The sequence below is a fragment of the Zingiber officinale genome, chromosome 6A (assembly GCF_018446385.1).
Source record: "Zingiber officinale cultivar Zhangliang chromosome 6A, Zo_v1.1, whole genome shotgun sequence".
Taxonomy (NCBI): Eukaryota; Viridiplantae; Streptophyta; class Magnoliopsida; order Zingiberales; family Zingiberaceae; genus Zingiber; species Zingiber officinale.
In genome coordinates this window covers 95,284,921-95,299,302 of record NC_055997.1, presented here as the reverse complement: position 1 = coordinate 95,299,302, position 14,382 = coordinate 95,284,921, and positions in this window count along the sequence as shown.

The window sequence follows — 14,382 nt, the reverse complement described above, 5'->3', positions numbered from 1 at the left end:
CTTGCTTGGAAGGAAAAATGACCAAGTGACCTTTTAAGGCTAAGGGGTATAGAGCCAAAGATGTGTTGAAATTAGTTCATTCTGATTTGTGTAGACCTATGACTCTCCAGGCAAGAGGTGGTTTCGAATATTTCGTCTCTTTTATAGATGACTATACGAGATACGAGTACATTTACTTGATGCACCGCAAGTCTGAGTGCTTTGATGAGTTCAAAGAGTACAAGGCTGATGTGGAGAAACGTCATGGTAAAAATATCAAGACACTACGGTCTGATCGTGGTAGAGAGTACCTCTTAGGATAGTTTAGGAGTTACTTATCAGAGGCTGGGATTAAATTCCAACTGTCTGCACCTGGTACACCCCAACAGAATAGTGTGGCAGAATGAAGGTATATGACTCTTATAGAAATGGTTAGATCAATGATGAGTTATTTAGAATTACCAAATTCATTTTGGGGATATACTCTAGAAATGGCAGTGAACATAGTACCTTCTAAGTCAGTACCCTCTACTCTCATAGAATTGTGGAATGGGCGTAAGCCTAGTTTGAAGCTTATTTGGATTTGGGGTAGTCCAACACATATGCTGAAAGGAGACACTGATAAGTTGGAATTATGAACAGGAGTTCACTTGTTTTTGGGTTATCCTAGAGAAACGAAAGGAGGTTTATAGTCCTAAAAATCAGAAGGTCATTGTTGGCACCAATGCTCGATTTTTAGAAGAGGGCTATGTAATGAACCACAAGCCATGAGTAAAATGGTTCTTAAGTAAATTAGAGAAGACACGTCTAAACTAGTACCAACTGTACAAGATGAGATACCACAAGAAACTGTAACACATGTCACAAATGATGCACAACTACAAGAAGTGCCTTGTCGTAGTGGGAGGGTTGTGAGGCAACCTGATAGATTCATGTTTTTAGGAGAGTCTTCGGACTTGATCCCTGGTTAACATGAACTTGATCCCCGGACATATGATGAAGCACTCCAAGATAAAGATGCAGCATCTTGGCAAACTGCAATGAACTCTGAAATAGAATCTATGTATTCTAATCAGGTCTGGGAGCTAGTAGAACCATCAAATGGTGTAAAATCCATTGGATGTAAATGGATCTACAAAAGAAAAAGAGGGACAGATGGAAAGGTGGAAACTTTCAAAGCAAGGCTTGTTGCAAAAGGGTATACTCAGAAAGAGGAAATCAATTATGAGGAAACCTTTTCACCGGTAGTCATGCTTAAGTCTATCCGGATTCTTTTATCTATTACTACTCATATGGATTATGAGATTTGGCAAATGGATGTCAAGACAGCTTACCTTAATGAAAGTCTTGAAGAAAACATCCATATGAAGTAACCAGAGGGATTCATTGCGAAAGGCAAAGAGCATATTGTATGTAAGTTCAAATGGTCTATTTATGGACTGAAGCAAGCTTCAAGATCTTGGAACATCCGATTTAATGAAGTTATCCAGTCTTACGGATTCATTTAGTGTCCGGATGAGTTTTGTGTATACAAGAAGTATGACGGAAATGTAGTGGTATTTCTTGTACTATACGTAGATGACATTTTGTTAGTTGGCAATAATATTAAAGTGTTGTCAGAAGTAAGGGCATGGTTGTCCAAGTAATTCGATATGAAGGACTTGGGAGAATACGGACATATTCTTGGATCAAAGTAATAAGGGATCGCAAGAAAAGAATGTTATGCTTATCCCAAACGTCATATATTGATACTATCCTAGCTTATTTTAGCATGCAAGACTCCAAGAAAGGTTTTCTATCTTTTCGGCATGGAGTATCTTTATCTAAAGAGATGTCTCCTAAGACATCAAAAGAGATAGAGGAAATGAAGGCAGTTCCTTATGCTTCAGCTGTAGGAAGCCTAATGTATGCAATGTTATGCACGAGACCAGATATCTGTTTTGTCGTGGGCATGGTTAGCAGATATCAAAGTAATCCAGGATAGGGGCATTGGACTGCCGTAAAGCATATATTAAAGTACCTGAGAAGGACTAGAGATTATATACTGGTTTACCAAGCAGATAACTTGCTCCCTGTGGGTTACACGGATTCGAATTTCCAATCAGATAGGGAAAATAGTAAGTCAACCTAGCGGTTTTGTGTTTACTTTAGGAAGTGAAGTCATAACAATGGAGGAGTGTTAAGCAGAAATGTGTTTCAGACTCCACTATGGAAGTTGAGTATGTGGCAGCCTCTGAGGCAGCCATAGAAGATGTGATTCCTGGTTTGTCCAAAATTATTACAGTGGATTGTGATAATAAGTTGTGCAGTAGCAAATTCGAAGGAACCACGAGCCCATAAGGTAAGTAAACACATAGAGTGCAAGTACCACCCAATACGAGACATCGTATAATGAGGAGAAGTTGTTGTCGCCTAGATTGCATCAGCAGATAACCTGGATCTTTTCACTAAGGCCCTTAAGGCAAAAGATTTTGATGGGCATGTTGAAGGGATAGGAATCAGATATATGGCAGCATATATAGCAGCATAGTCTTTTAGTATAAGTGGGAGATTGTTAGGATGTATACTAAAAGCCTAGTTTTTTGTATAAACATTTATAAGAATCACATTGGTCAAAACTCTACATTTATGCTAAGTGTAGTTGTCCATTTAATTTATATTGTAGATAACATGGTGTGAGATGACACACAGAAGATCATGTTATCAGTTCCTTATAAATTATAAATAGTAACTCACAACCAAGATGAAATGAGACAAACCATTGGAGTGGTTGTAGTGTAATTTGGTGTTAGTTTATCTTGACTATAAAATTACATTAGTACACTATGAGTGTATTGAGCAGGACCATATGAGGTAGTTGTTTTTTATACTGACTACATAAAAGAACAAAACCTCTGTTATTATGGAAGTGCGTACTCTTAATCATGATATAATAACAAGCACGTATACTTAATATTTATTTCTTTAATTTATCAAAGGGTGCGATTTAGTTCGTTAAATCAATAGACCTGATAAGTTGAGAAATGATATTATTTATAAGGTGTGTTGTTAATTATAGAATGAAACTGTGTCCTAGTAATCTAGGTTGATGATGTCCCCTTGAGGAGCTCATAAAGATTGTCATGTAAACCCAGCAGGTGAACTTAGTCCGACATGACAATAAGGTTGAGTGGTACTACTCTTGGAGCTAGATATTAATTAAATGAGTTGTCAGTAACTCATTTAATTAGCGGGCATTCGATATCTTAAACACAGGGAGACTAACGCACTCATGATAAGAAGGAACCCATATTGTAATATGGGATTGGTGCGGTAGTGCAATAATAACTCTTTAGTGGTATGAGTTATTAATGATGAACTTGAGTTGGGTGTTCGGGGCGAACACGGGAAGCTCAAGCTCATCGAGAGACCAAAATCAATTCCTCCTCTCGGTCCCTGTTGTAGCCTCTTATTTATAAAGTCTTATATCCACTTAAAGCCAAGCTTCTTACCCATCTTGTTGTGGTCGGCCAAGCCAAGCTTGGAGCCCAAGCTAGGGTCGGCCAAGCCCTTCATGGAGCCCAAGTAGGGGTCGGCCAAGCCATGCTTGGTGACCAAGCATGGGGTCGGCCAAAGTAAAATAAAAGGAAGTTTTATAAACAAAATTTTGTTAAATCTTTCCTTATTTGTAGTAAACTACAATGGTTAAAAGAGAGATTTTATTTTGTTAAAATCTTTTCTTTTTTGTAGTTATCTACAATGGTTAAAAGAAAGATTTTAATTTTGTTAAAAACTTTCCTTTTATAGTCATCCTCATGGTTTTAAAAGAGAGCTTTAAAATTTTAAAATCTTTCCTTTTATAGCTATCTACAAAGGATTAAAGAGAGATTTTAATTTTGTTAAAAATCTTTCCTTATTTGTAGTTATCTATAATGTTTAAAAGAAATATTTTAATTTTTGATAAAACTTTCTTTTTTGTAACCATGGTTTAAAGAGAGAAGTTTTAATTAATCTTTCCTTTTGTAGTTATCTATATGTTTTAAAAGAGAGAGATTAATTGTAAAACTTTCCTTTATTACCATGTACAATAGGAAATTTAGAAAAGAGATATTTTAATTGTTGTTAAAATTTCCTTTTTTTAAAGGGAAGCCACAAATAAGGAAGTTTTAATTATGTTTAAAACTTTCCTTTTTTACCATGATCAAGGATTATAAAAGAGAAGGAGAGGGTGCCTCATGAGACACACAACCCTATTCTCTCCTCTCTTTTCTTTTGTGTAGCCGGCCCTTCCTCCCTCTCTCTTCTCTCTTCTTTAGGCCGGCGACAAACCATCCTTTCTTCTCTTCCTTTCTTCTTTCTAAGGTCGGCACTCATCTCTTCTTGGTGGCTGAAACTTGAAAGAATTGGAGAAGACTCTATCTTGGTAGCCGGTTACTTGGAGAGGAAGAAGAGAGAAAGTTTCCTATTTTGACATCCCTTGGTGGCTTAAGAGTCTTGGAGGAAAAGAAGGAGCTTGGGTGGATTTCATCTTGGTAGATCGTCGCTCACACGACGTCCAAGAAGAGGAGAGGAATACAACAGAAGATCAAGAGGTCTATAAGTTACAAAGAAAGATATAACTAGTTATTTGTTTCCGCATCATAACTAGTTCATGTTCTTTGTATAGATCTTGAAAAACCAAATACAAGAGACTATCGATTTTAAGTTATTATTTTTGTTATTGATTTTATTTTCGATAATGTGCTTCTATTGAGGTCTCTATAGTTAAACCTAGTTTACTGTACGAAGTTAAATATCTGATTTCTTTGTGAGACTTTGTCTAGAAAGTGGTGAATGATCTCATACCCAAGAAGGCCTAGTGTCTCGCCATGTTTAACCTTGAAGTCGATCTTTGAAATAGATATTTGATTAACTTCTGTAATATGGTTTAACTTAGGAAGATCATATCGGTTAAACTTGGAGTAAAAATGTTAAGTATCGTTTCCAATCCAAGTTTAACTTCTGAAGGACAATTTGGATTAATAATGTTAAGCATCATTTGTAATCCAAATTTAACTTCAGTAGAGTACATGGGTAGCTAGGATAGTTCTATGCTTGTACAAATTTTTATACAGGGGAACTAGGACGGTATTCCGAGTAGCAACCAACAGCGATATCGTTGTCGCTCGGGCTCATGCTTCCTCCCAAATGTCGGCAAGTGGCCCACGAATTATAATCTTGTGTTCGGGGATGGTCAAGCGGGCGCACTGCTCAAGATAGTCCTCCGTCGGAAGGTTGATAGTCACCGTCACCGATCGTCGGCTGCTCGGGTCTGATGAGGAGGAGACCACCGGACCCGAGGGAGTGAAGGTAGACGCCGGATCGATCCTGGACACCCGCGGTCTTCGTAGGGTTCAGGGCCGCGGTAAAAAGGAGACTAGGGGAGTAGCGATGACCTCTAACGGTGGCGTGGTTAGGGATGGTGTCCGATTGGATGAGGTAGCTTCCACTGTTGGGGCATCCATAGGAGAAGAAGTGCCCTCGGTGGCACCCACTGCCGAGGTGGCGGATCGGGAGGTGTTTTCCGTATCGTGCCTCTTGCACTTGATGAGTAGCAACCCTTCATCAGAAGACTTGATACCCTTGATCTGAGCGGTGGGTTGTGCTCCGAGAGTTGGGAGTGGCTAAGTAACTTCTTCGATGCTGGCTGTCTGAACGGCGGTGGGGGTCTCCCCGCTCTCGGCTTGCGTGCCTTCGTGGGAGCCGATCGGTGTCAGGCCAAGGCTCGCCATTTCTTTGGCAGCAGTCGCTTCAATCTTAGCATCCTTCAGCTTTGTCAGGCCGACTGCAAGTGCTCGCATCATGATTTTGGCTACAAAAGGAAAAAAAAGCAAATTAGTTAGAATCAAAAGAAAGGAGCCGAGAAATTTCATACCTAAGCCGCTCGGGAGCCTCGTGCGGATCAGACTCAACCCAAAGATGTACATAACACCCTCCAACAATAGCTTATGGATGTCGTACTTCTGACCGGCCAGCATGTTCACTGCATGAAGACAATCCTATCGGCTCTTGTACTTCTTCAGGTCCGACTGAGGTGGTAGTCCGACCTGCCATTGGGTCCGGAAGCTTGGCCATTCGGGAAGCTGCATGAAGAAGAAATACTTTTTCCAGTGTTTATTCGAAATTGGCATCTTATCAAAAAATACTAGACCGATCCGAGACTGAAAGAGATAGGTCCCCAGCTCGGACTGCTTGGGGTAATAGAAATAATGAAAAAGTTAAGGGGTTAAAGGGATGTCGTGCAGCCGGAACAAGACGACAACGCCGCACAGTAGATGAAAGGAATTGGGTACTAGTTGGGGGAGAGGAACATTAAAGTAATTACAAACTTCAAGGATGAAAGGATGGATTGGGAAGCGAAGATCGACCACAAACTGGTTTCTAAACAAACATATTGTGCCGATTAACGGATCATTAGGCCGATCGGATGAAGAGGGCAAAATGAGTTCATGGTCAGGGGGATTTCAAAAGTGTTTCGGAGGTTCTCGGCGTCACCCTCGTCAAACCTAGTCTCCGTGGTGGTGTACTAGAGACCAGGAGCGGGTCGGACGACCGGGAAGAGCTCGCCATCATCGAAAAATGAAAAATAGGAGGTTCGATAGAAGTTTAACGGAACAATAAGCAGGAAATGCAAAACGAACACTAGGAAAACTACAAGGAACGAAGAGGGCTGCGAACAATTGGAGAGAGGTAGGAACGAGAGAGCTTATAAGAGAAGAAAAAATCGCCGAAAACAGGAGCGGAGTGTCGCCGGAGCACCAACTACGCAGGAACTCGTCGACAGCCTTCGCAGAAAACGCGAGAGGAAGAAGCCGACACCGCGGCTTTATAAAGCTTGACCACAGCCGGTCAAGTAGAAGATCGTACGATGGAAGCTTCCGCTGTCTTGTTAGAGATATGCTCAAGTCGTTAAGGTATGGTGTCAGGGACACTTTTCTAACACGTCTTTTCAGGGTATGCTTTGAGGTGTTAGGATGTATACTAAAAGTCTAGCTTTTGGTATAAATATTTATCTAGAAATAAGAATCACATTGGTCAAATGTCTACATTTATGATAAACGTAGTTGTTCAATTAATTTATATTGTAGATAACATGGTGTGTGGTGTCACACACAGAGGACTATGTTATCAGTACCTTATAAATTATAAACAGTAGCTCACGACCAAAATGGAAAGGAACAAACCATTGGAAAATCGTAGTGTAATTAGGTATTAGTTTATCTTAACTATATAATTACACTAGTACACTTAGAGTGTATTGAGTAGGACCATTAGAGGTCGTTTCTTTTATACTGACTTTATAAAGGAACAAAGACCTCAGTTATTATGGAAGTGTGTACTATTAATCCTAATATAATAACAAGCACATATATTTGATATTTATTTCTTTAATTTATCAATGGGTGAGATTTAGTTCAATAAATCAATAAGTCCGATAAGTTGGGAAATGATATCACTTATAGTGTGTATTGTTGATTATAGAAGGAAACTGTGTCCTAGTAATCTAGGTTGAGAATGTCCCTAAGAGGAGCTCATAAGGATTGTCATGTTAAATCCTGCAGGTGGACTTAGTCCGACATGACGATAAGGTTGAGTGGTACTACTTTTGGACTAAGATATTAATTAAATGAGTTGTCAGTAACTCACTTAATTAATGGGCATTCGACATCTTAAACACAGGGAGACTAACACACTCATAATAAGAAGGAGCCCAAAATGTAATTTGGGATTGGTGCGGTAGTTCAATAATAGTTCTCTAGTGGAATGAATTATTATTGATAAAATTAAGTTCTGTGTTCGGGGCGAACACGGGATGCTTAATTTTATCGGGAGACCAAAACCAATTCCTCCTCTCGGTCCTTACCATAGCCTCTTGTATATAGAGATTTATACCCACCACATACCCACCTTCTTACCCATCCAATGGGGCCGGCCAAGCTAGCTTGGAACCCAAGCTAGGGCCGGCCAAGACCAAATGGATGAGCCAAGTTGGTGGCCGGCCAAAGCTTGGGTCCCAAGCTTAGGTGGCCGGCCACTAAAATATTAAAAAGGATTTTTATTAAAATTATTTCTTATGTGGATATCATGGTTTTAAAAGAGAGTTTAAAATTAAAAATTTCCTTTTATAGCTTTCTACAAAAGATTAAGAGAAGAGATTAATCTCTTTCCTTATTTGTAGATTAAAAGGATGGTTTTAATTTTTGGTAAAACTTTCCTTATTTGTAAATCATCTACATGTTTAAAAAAGAGTTTAAAATTTGAAATCTTTCCTTATTTGTTGATTAAAAGGTGGATTTTAAATTTTAAGAAAACTTTCCTTTTTAACCATGTTCATGATTTAAAAGAGAGTTTAAAAATTAAATATTCTCTTTTATAAGTTTCTACAAAAGATTAAGAAAAGATTTGATATCTTTCCTTATTTGTAGATTAAAAAAGATTTTAATTTTTAGAGATAACTTTCTTTTTATCCACATATTTAAAAGAAAGATTTTAATTTATTAAATTTCCTTTTTATAAACCAATCATGAAGGAATAAAAATTATTGGAGAAATTTTTATAAATTTCCGAAAACAAATTAGAAAGTTTTAATTCTTGTTTAATTAAAACTCTCCTTGATTTGGGGAAATAAGTGGCCGGCCATGTTATAATGAAAAGAAAAATTATTTTTAATTAAATAAATTTTTCCTTTTCATGGCAAAAGAATTAAGGAAGTTTTTATTTAAATTTTCTTATTTGCCAAGATCAAGGATTATAAAAGAGGGGGGTAGAGGAGGCTTTATGGTGAACAACTCTATTATTCTTTTCCTCCCTCTCTTCCTTGGTGGTCGGCCTCTTCCTCTTCTCTCTTCTCCTTCTTGTGTCCGAACCATCTTGTTCTCTTGGAGTCCTTGTGGTGGCCGGATCTAGCTTGGAGAAAAGGAGAGAAAGGAGGCTTCGCTCTTGCATCCCTTGGAGGTTGGTGGTGGTGGCCGAACCTCATCCTTTCTTGGAGTCATGTGGTGGCCGAACCTTGCAAAGAAGAAGAAGGTGCCTTGGTGGTTCTCGTCTCGGAAGATCGTTGCCCACACAACGTCCGGGATTAGAAGAGGAATACGGTAGAAGATCAAGAGGTCATTATCTACTAAGTAAGGTATAACTAATATAGTTTTCCGCATCATGTTAGTTTTATCTCCATGTAAAAATACCAAATACAAGAGGCATGTGATTCTAGTATTTCGAATTAGTTTTCGATGTTGTGTTCTTTTATTTTTCTTTTCCTTGTGATTTGATTGTTCCTTTTGGTTGACCTAAAGTTATTTAAGGAAATTAAATATTAGCTTTCCTTAAAAGACTTTGTCTAGGCGGCGGTGGTTGTTCTCATATCCAAGAAGGTCATGTGCCTCGCCATGCAGTCCTGGAAGCCAATTTTGGAAATTAATATTTAATGGAATTAATAACCTAGGTGATTTGGATCGAACGTGTTAAGTTCCGCAGGAGATCCAAGTCTAAACCTAAAAGAACAAATAAATTAAACTTAGGATCAAACGTGTTAAGTTCCGCAGGAGATCCAAGTTTAATTTTAAAGAACACATGGTAGCTAGGAAAAGGTTCAGACCTTTGTACAAAATTTTTGTACAGTGGAACCATTAGGTTTTCCGAGTAGCAACCAACATGAGGAGTGTGCACGCATCAGGGAGCATGCACGCACTCCCAGGGAGTCCTATATAAAGACCCCCAAGCTTCAACGGAGGTATGCATAATCTCTACTATAGCTACAGTTACTCTGCCATTTTGCTTCCTCGTTTCTTCTACATCGCCGGTGTTTGACTTGAGCATCGGAGGGCCATCGCCGGGGAACCCCTCTCGGCTCAGCACTGACGTTGCTATGGTTGCAGGCTTCATTGACGAGGAGTCCATCAACGGTTAACGGGAGTGCCACGTCCTCAGCATCCATTGCCTCGACTCTCGGATAGGATCAACCACCTTCAATGATTTTGGAAAAATATTTCCATGTTTTCAAAGAGTAGCTCCCCCTAAAAATATGCTTCAAACTTCTATCATTGCACCAACAATGACTTGGAATCCATAAACCTTTAGGAAATCCAAAATTAGAAGTTTTGAAGTTCAAAAATCCAATATTGAAACTAAACCTCAACCTAAACTTTAACTTAGTCTTCCTTAACCAATCCATCCTTGTTTTCATCATGAAAACTCCTCCTAAATGTATACAAATGTATGTCAAGGGGTTAGGAATGATTACCTAGACTAAAAATGGTTTAGAGTGCTTAAATCGGACATTTATAGTCAAAAATAATCTTCTGAATCGATTGAAGTTGGGACTCAATCGATTGAAACCATTCAATCGATCCACTGATCGATTCCGCGAGCTTCTGTTCATGGAAAAATTACTTGAATCGATCAACTGATCGATCCAACACAGTTGAATCGATTGGCTGATCGATTCTGGGATGCTCTGTTCGCGAGAAAGTCCCTTTTCAATTGATCGACTGATCGATTGAGACCTCCCAATCGATTAGCCGATCGATTGAGTTTCTGATTTCCTGAAATTAAATTTTAGCGAAATTCAGAAATGAATAAATAGTTCTACAAAACTCTAAAAATCATGAAAGTTCATGTAGACATTATTTATGTCATATACTATCATGGAAAAATAATTTTCTAAGAAAATAATTCCAATTTTCAAAGATTGACACAAAGTTGAAAACTCTTGAAAACTTCAATGTTTTCTTCTAGTTTGTGTCCAATTTTGCAATGGTGATTACTATCAAAAGATAGCCTTCACTAAGGTTTTCCAAAATGTTTTTAAAACTTTTTTCAAACCAATTTCCAACTATGTTCTTTGGGCTCAATGCACATGACTTGTACATTAGTTTTTCCAATGATTAGAGAACACATAACTATGTGTTTTGATGAACTTAAAACTCAAAAAGATGCACTAAATCAACATCTTGAGTTTTGTTCATCATCCTAGTATCTCACTTGTATCTAATGTGTACTAAAACACATACAAGTCACATTATGATTCTTTGTGAGATGTAGAGTTTGGTTTTTGCCCTAACTAAGGGTTCATGCATATCTATCTAGATATTTTTGTGAATTGTGAACATCCACCTAACATGTCACTTGTTAGTAAATGTCATTATCCTTAATTGCAAAGAATTTAAAATAATGCATGATTTTGTATGGCATACATCAAAATGAGTTATTTTCAAAAGAAAATATCCTATAATTACATGATGTATGTATGACATGACATGATATTTTTTTATATTTTTCATAATAAAATGAATGCAAATTATGATGTCATGACATATGATGAACAATCAATCATAGCAAGTTTTAGAATAAATGATATACCTAGATTATCTATCTAAGTTTCCTTAAATAAATGCTAAACCTAAAATTGATCCTAGATTGCCCAATTTTTTTCAAGAAAATGCCAAAACCCAACTTGACATTTTTGGATATACGCCTCAAACATAGTATCAATAGAAAGAAAATATATACAATTCCTAAAATTAAGTGGTGGAAGTTAAAGGATGGGAAACAAAATATATTTAAGGAGAAGGTAGAAGTACAAGCACTAGGTGAAATATACGATGACTCTAATACAACATGCGATAAGATGGTATCAAAGTTGAAAATAGTAGCTAAGAGTGTACTCGGTGAGTCAAAGGAACATGCACCACTAAGTAAAGAATCTTGGTGGTGGAATGAGAAACTACAAGAGAAAGTGAAGGAAAAATGAATAGCTTATAAGGAATTATATATTTGTAAGAACGAGGAAAACTTAAAAAAATATACAATAGCCAAGAAAGAAACTAAGAAAATAGTGAGTGAAGCAAAAAATGAAACTTTTGAACGGTTATATCAAAAATTAGATACAAAGAAGGGGAAAGAGACATTTATAGAATAGCTAAAGTGAGAGAAAGGAAAATAAGAGATCTTAGCCATATAAAATGTATTAAAGATGAATATAATAGGGTATTAGTAAATGATGGAGAAATAAAAGAGCGGTGGAAGAGGTATTTTCATCAACTTTTTAATGAAAGTTAGGTGACCAACTTAACTTAGGTAATTTAATTAGGTCAAATGAGCATAGAAATTTTAATTTTTAGCATAGAATTCAAACTTCAGAAGTAAAACAAACTTTAAATGAGATGCACAATGGAAAAGCCGTTGGACCAGATGATATTCCAATAGAGGTATGGAAGTGCTTAGGGAAACAAGGTATTGAATGACTTACAAAATTATTTAACATGATATTGAAAACGAAAAGAATGTTTGATCAATGGAGGATAAGTACTCTAGTTCTCTTATATAAGAACAAGGGAGACATACAAAATTATGCAAACTATAGAGGTATTAAACTAATGAGTCATACTATAAAACTTTGGGAAAAAATAATAGAAAAAAGATTAAGGAAGGAGACTACAGTGACAGAAAATCAATTTGGGTTCATGTCTAGAAGGTCGATAATAGAAGCTATACATCTCCTTCGACAATTAATTGAAAAATATCGGGAGCAAAAACAAGATCTACACATGGTATTCATTAACTTAGAAAAAGCTTATGATAGAGTTTCAAGAGAAATTATATGGAGAATTTTAGAAAAGAGAGGTGTTAGCGTAACATATATTGAACTAATTAAGGATATGTATGAGGATGTAACGACCAGAGTAAAGACTTCAGGCGGAGTAACTGAAGCATTTCCAATAAAGATAGGGTTACATCAAGGATCAACCCTAAGTCCTTATCTTTTTACACTAATTATGGATGAACTCACTGCACACATTCAAGACACAGTACCATGGTGCATGTTGTTTGCAGATGATATTATTTTGGTAGATGAGACACGTGAAGGAGTAAATGCTAAGCTAGAATATTGGAGGGAAACACTAGAAGGGAAAGGTTTTAAGCTTAGTAAATTAAAGACAGAATATATGGAATTTAAGTTTAGCAATATTAGAAGTAATGAAACAATTGTTAAGATAGGAGAGGACAAGTTGCCCGGAACCGAGAGATTTAAATATTTAGGATCATTTTTACAAAATGATGGAGGGATTGAGAGAGACGTCTTATATAGAATACAAGCAGGATGGGTGAAATGGAGGGGAGTGTCGGGTGTTTTATGTGACCGTAAAGTACCTCTTAAACTTAAAGGTAAGTTCTATAAAACTGCTGTTAGACCTACTATGTTATATGGAGCTGAATGTTGGGCTATGACTTGAGCACATGAGCATAAGATGAGAGTTGCATAGATGAGGATGTTAAGGTGGATGTGTGGACATATGAAGATGGACAAAATAAGGAATGAGAGCATTAGAGAGAAAGTCGGAGTTGCATCTATTGAGGACAAACTCCGAGAGACACGTTTAAGATGGTACAGACATGTACTTAGACGACCAATAAATACTCCAGTTAGGCGATGTGAAACTATGATAAACATGCATATCAAACGAGGAAGAGGAAGACCAAAAAAGACTTGGTTAGCAACAATAAAACAAGATAAAATTTGTTTAAATATAGATGATGATATAATAGGAGATAGAGCTCAATGGCGTAAAAAGATTCATACAGTCGACCCCACCTAGTGGGAAAAGGCTTGGTTGTTGTTGTATGACACATTTTACTCTTTCAAAGAGTAAACATATGATTCATTTCATTTTCAAAGGTTTACAAAAACCTTGAAAATGCTCTCCAAGTACCAACTACGTACATTAAAGTTGGGTTAACCACCCTTCCAATTTGAGCTGACACTCTCTGACCCTCTAAGGTGTAGAGAATATGCTCCTAGGAATCCAACACCTATTGGTGCTCCTTGGATGTTTAAGGTATTCACTAGGGATAACTTCCCTAGATACCTTCCTAATGAACTTTCTAGGCTTCTTAGAAGCCTTGGTCACTTCCTCTAGTCAACTCTAGGGATAGCTTCCCTTGTGACATTCATAGTAACTTTGTTAGACTTCTTAGAAGTCTTAGTCACTGTACTCTTTGCAAAAACACTTTTAGGGATAACTTCTCTTGTGTTTTTGACTTGACCATTCGACCTAGGATTTGTTCTATAAGTATGGTACTCCATGATAAGAAGGAACATCCTTCTTAGCTTGAGGTTTGTATCCCAAACCCCTATGATCATTGGATGACCTTTGTGTTCCTAGCCCTAGTTTGTGCTCATTTTGTCCCTTAAGGATATTTTTCATCATTTTTAGAGTCTTTTCTATTTTATCAAGTCTTGACCTCAAGACTTGATTTTCCATCATTAAATACATAGTTTTGGATTTTTCTTTAAATCCTTGAGCATTTCTATTTTTGGGTTTATACCTAAGGTCCTTAGAGCTATTTCCTAGATTGTTATCTGCCTTCCTAACCTTAGGTGAGGTA